The sequence below is a fragment of the Octopus bimaculoides genome, chromosome 11, assembly GCF_046866305.1.
Source record: "Octopus bimaculoides isolate indiv1 chromosome 11, ASM4686630v1, whole genome shotgun sequence".
Classification (NCBI taxonomy): domain Eukaryota; kingdom Metazoa; phylum Mollusca; class Cephalopoda; order Octopoda; family Octopodidae; genus Octopus; species Octopus bimaculoides.
In genome coordinates, this window is record NC_142938.1 from 38694001 (window position 1) to 38704000 (window position 10000).

At 37.0% G+C, this 10000-nt stretch overlaps 1 long non-coding RNA gene across 1 annotated transcript in view; it reads left to right on the forward strand.

Moving 5' to 3' along the window:
• LOC149133260 (uncharacterized) overlaps positions 1-10000 on the forward strand; it is a 30520-nt gene that overhangs the window by 19880 nt on the left and 640 nt on the right. Inside the window, exons 2-3 of the long non-coding RNA XR_016243766.1 lie at positions 7047-7266; positions 9634-10000. The exon at positions 9634-10000 is cut by the window's right edge and continues 640 nt beyond it. This is a non-coding gene — a long non-coding RNA (uncharacterized LOC149133260). The remainder of the gene's footprint in view (positions 1-7046; positions 7267-9633) is intronic.

Sequence of the window (10000 nt, forward strand, 5' to 3'; positions counted from 1 at the left end):
GAGTAAATATATATATATATATATATATATATATATATATATATATATATATATATATATATATATATATATATTTATATATATATATTTATATATATATATATTTATATATATATTTATATATATATTTATATATATATACATGTGTGTGTGTGTGTGTGTGTGCGTGCGTGTATGTATGTAAGTATTTACACATATTTTCTTATACACATACATATAGATACATGCACACACACGCAAATGCGTGCATGTGCATACATATACCTACGTACAAATGATCGAAAATGTATAACTCAGATTTATGATTAGTGATTATATATTTCAGCCTCCAATAAATAAAATATATCTCAGCATTCCGTTATAAGCACTAAATATTCATATGATATACATTTATATACATACATACGTAATATCTATTGAGGCGCAGGAGTGGCTGTGTGTTAAGAAGCTTGCTTCCCAACCACATGGTTCCGAATTCAGTCCTACTATGTAGCACCTTGGTTAAACGTCTTCTACCATAGCCTCGGGCCGACCAAAGCCTTGTGAATGGATTTGGTAGACGGAAACTGAAAGAAACCCATCTTATATATATATATATATATATATATATATATATATATGTATGTATGTGTGTGTCGTATAACTGGTGTGTAGCTTACGTATATGTTTACTAACGCTGTAACGTTGCTACTTTCTTTGGTATGATATTTCTTTGATAAATATTTACATTGATTGTATCCTGAACTTCAGAAGAAAGCTGATGATGTATTTCTCTACAGTTGTGGAAGGAATATATATATATTGTGCATGTCTTTATTTAAAAATACCACACGTTGGTTTGGTTCTATCTTTTCTTCTGCCATCTTAGGATTCTGTCCGAGTAACGACTCGGTAAAAACATACAATATGCATTGAATATACACTCCAGCATGCATATTACTCCAACACAAATGGGAATTACTTAGAAAAATTACCCAGAAAAGCAGTGTATGTAAAAGCTTAAAATTAAAGTGGACCTCAGCGTATCTCATATTTGAAATTGCGTCCTGAATGATGGATGTTAATCATGTTAAAAATGACTGGAAAGACGACTCGAAAAGTTTAATGAATAAACATTAATTAGATACAAATCGTGACTGAAGTGTGACTTTTATCAGTAAGGTGACAACACCAAACATGTTTCGTACTTCTTAACCCTTATCAAAGAAACATAGACTAATAGTTACGGCACGCTTTAGATTGACGTCATTGAAATAGGTTCTATGTGAATGGACGCCCAGTGATATAACAACTTGAAAGAAAATGATTGCCCTGGCTAAATGGGGACTAGATAATGAAGTAGGTACTTGCGTTCTTAATGTAGTGAGCCAGTTAGTAAGTTAATTGGAATTCAAACTTGAGAAGGATCAATACCTAAATGGATAATTATGGTCAAAGAAGTCTCAAAATGTACATATACACACAAAAGCATATGTATACTTACATACATACATACATACATACATACATAAATACATACATACATAATACACACACACGCATGCACATGCACGCATACACACATATACACACAAGAACATACATATCTTCGTTAATCTTTTGCTTGTCTCAGTCTTTAGACCGCGGCCATGCTGGGGTGCCACTTTAAAGAACTTTTAGTTGAATGTATCGACCCCAGTACTTGTTTTATTGAAGTCATTTGCCGGACCGCTAAGTTACGGGTATATATAAACACACCAGCACCGATTGTCAAGCAGTGCTGGGAGACAGACACAAAGACAATCACATTGATAGATGTATATATATACATATACATATATGCAACAGGCTTCATTCAGTTTCTGAGGATATAGGAGAAGTCTCTTGCCTCAGTTGCCACGCAGTGAGGCTGAACCCCGAAGCAAGTTTATTATCACACAGCTACGCCTTCACCCCATACAGTATCTATCTGTCTGTCTGTCTGTCACTGTGTCTGATTATCTATCTATCTATCTATCTATCTATCTATCTATCTATCTATCTATCTATCTATCTATCTATGTGTGGGTGTGCGTGTGTGTGTGGGGGGGGGTGTTGCTACTAATAGTGAATAGTGAACAGTGAATAGTGAAAATGAATTTGATAGGGGTTGCATTAGCGGTGGTTGGTGCGGATGATGATGACGATGATGATGATATTGATAACAAGGAAGAGGTCGACGAAGAGAAAGTCAAGGATCACGACAACGTTAACCAAGATGCCGAGGAGCGAGCCAACTCTTTCGATGATAATCACTGAAATAGGGATCCCAGTGATGACGATCATGATGGTGAGCGAGGATGGAAACCATCCAAAACTTTATAGACCAATGTTATGTTTAACTGATTCGCGTCCTGCTATTGAAATGTAATTATTTCATTGACTCCTGTACGAGATTATCTGAACTGAGAGCGTATACGGGCGAAAGTAATCACCTTAACGCATTTAGATAGGCGCTTTATCTTGTCTCTCAGTGAACTGTACCGATATTCTGCCATTGCACAATCGGATAAAATCAAGTATTTACTACATTGTCTTTGCTTCTCTCTCTCTCTCTCTCTCTTCACACCTCTATCTTTTTCATTTTCTCTGAACTCGCTGTTACTCATCGCAGAACTCCTCCCTGAAACCAATTTTCTTTTACTCTTTGTACGTACACATAGGCGCAGGAGTGGCTGTGTGATAAGTAGCTTGCTTACCAACCACATGGTTCAGGGTTCAGTCCCACTGCGTGGCCCTTTGAGCAGGTGTCTTCTACGATAGCCTCGGGCCGACCAAAGCCTCGTGAGTGGATTTGGTAGACGGAAACTGAAAGAAGCCCGTAGTATATATATATATATATATATATATATATATATATATATATATATATATATATGTATGTATATGTTTGTGTGTCTGTGTTTGACCCCTCAACATCGCTTGACAACCGATGTTGGTGTGTTTAGGTCCCCGTCACTTAACGGTTCAGCAATAGAGATCGATAGAATAAGTACTAGGCTTACAAAGTCCTGGGGTCGATTTGCTCGACTAAAGGTGGTGCTCCAGCATGGCCGCAGTCAAATGACTAAAAAAAAATTTCATCTGCTACTTTTGCCCTCTCCTTTCTCGCTGTTTTCATTACCTCCTATCCTCACACACCTCTTCCTGTGACTACTCTCCATTTTCTGTGCTCTAGCTTATCTGCTTTATACTCCACATTCTTCTTATCACTTCAAGTACTCATCATACTTATATTCTTCTACATTCCCTACTTCTTCAGCTTTCCTCACCCAGTAGACTTCATACCACAGTCTTCTCATACCAATACTCTTCTCCTCACACCTCTTCTTTTCTCCTCTCATCTCTACCCTTCCCCTCACATCAATGCATTTCTTCTCATACTTGCTCTGCTCTCCTCACTTAAATACTCTACCCCTCACACCTGTTCTTTTCGCCTCACGTCAGTACTCTTCTTTTCACACCTGTAATATTCTCCTAACAACATTCTTCTCCTCATACCTGTACTCCTTTCTTTACACTTGTACTCTTCACACCTTTACTTTTATCTTCCTACCTATACTTTTATCCTCGTACCTGTACTATTTTATTCACATTTGTTCTCTTCTTCTCATACTTGTACTTTTCTCCTCACGCCAATACTTTCCTCTTTACGCCTGTATCCTCCTCTTTATATGTGTACTCTTGTCCTCACACCTGTACTCTTCTATCCGCACCTGTTCCTTTCTCTTCACATCCGTATCCTTCTCCTCCCACCTGTATTCTTCTCTTTGGTTTCTCTGTTTTCTTGTCCTTACGTCTTCACCCACTACCTTCTCACACTTTTCCCTTCTACTGCCCTCCTTGTCACAGTTTACGTACGTCTCACTCTACTACCAACACCTCCTTCGCCCGTTATTTCTCCTTTTCATGTCCCTTTTCTTTCTGATCTGTTTACAGTCCAGTCATGCCTTTTCCACCATCGCCAATACAAGCACCAACATCAAAAATCCGACAACACACTAGCGATGTTGATGAAGTCACCAATATCACTGTTAGATTATGACAACACTAATTCCCACAGCAGATTCAGTCAAACGCATACACGTATGTACACACACAAATACACACACATACACATACACACACACATATACACACACGCACAGAGGCGTACACATACTCGCGTAATCACGCGCACATCATACGCACACATACACACACACATATATGCGTATATATATATACGTTTGTGGTGCACATTTTCACGTCCACCACAAACGCAATCTTACACTCTGACACTTAACTGTGCTGCCGTCAGTTGTGTGTCGTCAGATGCAAATCGTTATTAAACGCCACATTAAGCAGGCCACACATCGATTAAATAAGGAGCTATCAATGACATAGGGGAAGAAAGGGCCGGGAGAGGAAGTCGAGGTGGAAGATGGATTCCGCAGCAAATAGAAAAAGAAAAGAAGAACACTGATAGGTATGTCGATATATAGAAGGGGAGAGAGAAAAGTAGAGATTTATGGCGAAAAGAGTGAGACAAAATGAAGCAACGAGGGACTGGAGGGCTGGAGGCGTAACGTTAAGTCGGAAAATAGAAGTTTGTTGGATTTAATAGATATTCATGTGCACTTTTATGTGTGTGTGAGAACGTGTTTATATATGTATGTACACACAAACACACAGACATACACTCATATATATATATGTATGCGTATATGTGTGTGTATATTTGTATATATATATATATATATATATATATATATATGTATATATATTTATATATATTTATATATGTATGTATATATATACATATATATATATATATATATATATATATATATATATATATATATATACACACATATATATTCTTTTATTTGTTTCAGTCATTTGACTGCGGCCATGCTGGAGCACCGCCTTTTAAGTCGAACAAATCGACCCCGGGACTTATACTTTGTAAGCCTAGTACTTATTCTATAGGTCACTTTTGCCGAACCGCTAAGTTACGGGGACGTTAATACACCAACATCGGTTGTCAAGCGATGAAGGGGGACTAACACAGAAACACAAACATACACTCACACATACACGCACACACACATACACAAACACACACATCTATATATATATATACGTCGGGCTTCTTTCAGTTTCCATCAACCAAATCCATCCACAATGCTTTGGTCGGGCCGAGGCTATATTAGAAGATACTCGCCCAAGGTGCCACGCAGTGGGACTGAACCGAGAACCTTGTGGTTGGTAAGCAAGCTACTTACTACACAGCCACTCCTGCGCCAAACAAAATGGAATTCATGAGACTATTCAGAACCACTACGATTCTTTCAGCTCACATACACCGATAGCTTTCAAGTGAGATGCTGTACATCTTAAATTTTGTAAAAATTATTGAAAAGACGATTGTGCTCAGTTTTTTTTTTTTTTTTTTTTTGTCAAACTTTACAAATTGTCCTTGCAGATCCTTTGAAGCAATAGAGTTCACAGACCCATCATCAACACTCCTAAACTTTCGTAATTCCATCTCCTAGAACGAGTGATAGTGACGTATTGCTACTTCTTTAATAAACTATATCATAAATTCTCTTTATTGTACGCACAAGGCCTAACATTTTGCTAGTTGATGTAATTTTGTCGGAAAAAAAACCGCTAAGCATTTTGTCTGGTATGTTAACGATTCTCTCACCCCGTCGCCTGAGACTATATTATAAATTAACTGGATAGTTTGTAAACACGATAAATACCTAGAATGCGTCTCTTTGGACAGAAGATAGATTTTCTTTCTTCGATGAATGTCTATGAAGAATAGAAACTAGCCCGATCGATTGGAATATTTCTGCCGATGGGAAGATAAAATCTTTGGTGTAACTACTTTGTTTAGTGCTTAAAATAAAAATTCTATTTTTCGATGAACGAAAGTACACTTTACATTTCAAATACATATATATATATATATATATATATATATATATATATATATATATATATATATACATATATACACAAGCACACTATTACATACACATTGCGAGTGATAATATCCGTTTTAATGGAATTTCTGGGCTTTCTATAATTTTAACTTTTAATTTCAAGGCTTCAGTGCTATTGGCATGTGATGATTTTGTTTGAGATTTGGTGTTTGCGTTTGTGGTTCGTAAACTAAAAGCAAGTGTAAACATAATGGGCCTATTGTGATGATATTTGACCACTGCACCTTGTCTAACAATTTCCAGAAAGTGTTTTAAAATACTTGACACCATCGGATTGAATGGTACTGCCCTGGTGTCGAAACAGTATATCTGTGAGGCAGCTGGAGATGGGATAAGTTTGATGTGCTTGATAATCGGTACGTGTTGTTGACTGTGAAACCTTTTGTATCTTGTGTTCTTGTTAGTTTCTAATTTCTACTTCATTGAGATTTTTAAAATCTAGTAAGGGTTACAAATGTTTAGAAGTTTATGGCTAACGGATGTTTTGTTGCGTAAATAGATTCTACGTGTATGTACAAACACACTCCCTTACACACACACATGTACGTACGTACATACATACATACATACATACATACATACATACATACATACATACATACATACACATATATGTGTCTGTGTCTGTGTAAGTATGTATTTCTCTAGAAACATGTTATATTGAAGGCGTGAGATGTTTTCAATGTTGGACTTCAATAATTTTGATAAAACATTTCCTTTCTTACTTTCTTCTCAGTGCTTCATACTTAGGAACATCATCGCTCCAAGGACCACTGGTAAGACATAGTTAGCCTATCTTCAGAAGAGCATTATAAATGTGCGATGTTGTGATGTGTTGTAGTAGACAAAAACAGAATCATAGGAATAATGTCATCAACGGATTTAAAAGTGTTTAAAAGATAATTTTGGATCACTTTTTTCTTTTTCTTTTTCTTTTTTTGTGTGTGTCTTATCTTTTGAGTATTGAATTTTGTTGTATTTTGCTATGAATAAAGCTTCCACAATTGAATTTCTAGTTTTCTTCTTTTGTAGAATTCTATACGGCACAATAGTTTTATCAACTACGGATTCCGTGAACTACTTCTTATAAGTGCATAATCAACCAACGGGTGAGTGAGTCAGAGAATGAGGAACTGGTGATATTATGAGACATGCAAATAAGGCGGTGAGCTGGCAGAATCGTTAGCACACCGGGCAAAATGCTCAGCGGTATTTCACCTGTCGCTACGTTCTGAGTTCAAATTTCGCCGAGGTAAACTTTGCCTTTCATTCTTTCGGGATCAATTAATTAAATACCAGTGAAGCACTAGTTCTCTCCCACAAAATTTCAGGCCTCGTGCTTATAGTAGAAAGAATTATGATACATGCAAATTCACTGGGATTCACTGGGAAAGGGAAGTTAAAGAAAAACCGAGATTTTATTCCAAGGAAAGAAATATCGCCTAATTGATATGTTAATTCTATCAGACAATAATGGTACATCGCTAAAAGATCTGGAAATAAAGATCACAAGAATGTAATGACTGAAAAGAGAAATAATCTCAGTAATGATTGGTGGATTGTAAATCATTACAAAAACATACAAATAATATATAAACAACGCTCCGGTTCTTACGTATATGTACAGTATTCAGATATCAGCACTACAAGTCTCTGCACGCATATTTCTTAGAGTGTTTTCAGTATGATAGAAATTGCTATAACAACAACAACAAAAAATCCTTGCGCATAGAGAAATTATAACCAACAGGCCTGGAAAACGACATTATACAAAATGAATAAAAGACTTTCTTATCGAGAGGACAGATACCCAAGTACCTGCTAGCCAATGAAACAAACCCACAGATCCAAGATTATTCTGACTACTATACGCCAGTTTTCTCTTTGAGTTGTGTTCTCTGGCCCACAAATGCATGCAGAGAGTTGGCCTATCCAAATGGGCTATTCAGGCCACTCTCACCTTTCATGAAATTTGCCGGAGAGCATTCTCCCCCTCACCCATCTCGATAAGAAATAGAGAACTTATACAAATATAAATAAATATCCTTTAAAAGAAATAACCAGAAAGCGTGATATGAAAATAGAAACAATGTCTTAATAGTAATATTGGGAATAGCTTTAAAAAATATGCGTAAAGAAGTACACAACCAAAACAACCCCAGGAAATACAAGTACACATCACACATAGAACATGATACAACTGGCAACTGTTCACACACACATGCGCACACGCACATAAACACACTCATACACACACACGTGCATACACACACGTACATGCATACACACACTCATAAACACATACACACACTCATACATGTATGTTGCGTAAATTTAGAGTGAGGGCCACCATTAATTCGACAAACTTCATGGCCGCATAAAAAGAGTCTTCAGGGTTGTTCTGTTGACCCTGTGCTTTGTGAGATTTTACCCGAATAAAATTCGCTCACCGTCACCATCACCATCACCACAATCTTCACCATTACCAAGAACAATCAACACATTTAACTACTTATTCATTAAACCAACTGTAAAAAAATCAATCAAGTCAACTAACCAGTCATTCATCACACATCTATCTAATCGACCAGAAACTCACACAACTCCTCACTAATGCCAACTATTTAATTACTCACCCAACGATCTAAATTATCCAATCAAGAAACTAATCATCAGCCTTCCTTACATTTAATCCATACATCCAGTCATCTAGTCGGTCAACCACCCAACCAACCAACCAACCGCTCCGCCAAACACCCAGTCAGCCAGCCAGACACTCAACTGGTTAACTCTCACCATTCTGTGTGTCATGTGTGTCGGTAAAATTACTTACTTTCAGTATGATCGGTGTTTTAATTTCCAACATCACTCTGTCCTATTATCGCTGACATGACGGTCGGGTCTGTTCTGTGTTTGTCACGGAAAACAACGACCGATCATTCTTAGACCAATACACGTCTCAAGCATGTCAGATGAGAATACTGCTTTACACTTTACATCATAATACAACACAACACAACGCACCAAATTATAAAATACACACTACATTACACTGGCACAACACACCAAATATCACTGCATCACATCATAGTACAATAACACCAAACTATAATGCAATGCGATACAATGTTCTATAACTCACTGTGCTATTAAATACAATGCACTACGCCGCATTGCAACAAACATGAGCTATGGCTGGAACCTGTATGTGATTGTTCAACTTGAGAGAAATAGCAGCCAAACCACACCAATAACAGAATTACATAATGTAATCCTAAATAGCTCTACAAAGATAGGTAATCATAGTTGGACAGGCTTGATAATAGGCTTGCTCAATCAGGGTTGACCTTGGACTAAACACAACACAATACACGACAACCTAGCAGAAAAATACAACACAGTACACAACCTAGCAGAAAAGCATACCGCATTGTTTAATATCATAACACAACGTATAACACTGTTAAACGATGCACTACATTGTTCCACCCTCTAATAACACATTGTAGTGCACTGTTACACAACCTTTCAGATCACCTCACACCCTCACACTGTATGTTGCGTTGAGTCAAAAAATTTTCAGTATTTTGGTAATTTATTTGCTTTATTTTTCAAGCAGACTCGCAACGCTTCAACAAGCAAGAGTAGGTGGAAGCTTCAGTGACAAGAAGAAATGGTATCAGCGTAGAATCAAAGAACTGGCAGAAAGGTGGCTTCAGACGGTTGCAACACGATGACCGCTACAAAACTATTTTTAAACCACCGTTTGAAAATTATTCAACTTCGAAACCAAGGTGTGTTTAATCAATACGAGATACAGTATATTGCACGATATTGCACTGTTAACAGTATTTCCAGATTTTGAAAGCCGAATAAGAAGTTTGGCATTGTTTGTCATTGCCAATGGCAAGTGAACGACTTATCTGGTTGTAACTGATTTTTCTGGACTGTGATCTTAGAGCTTGAGAAGGAGAACCACTCTACAT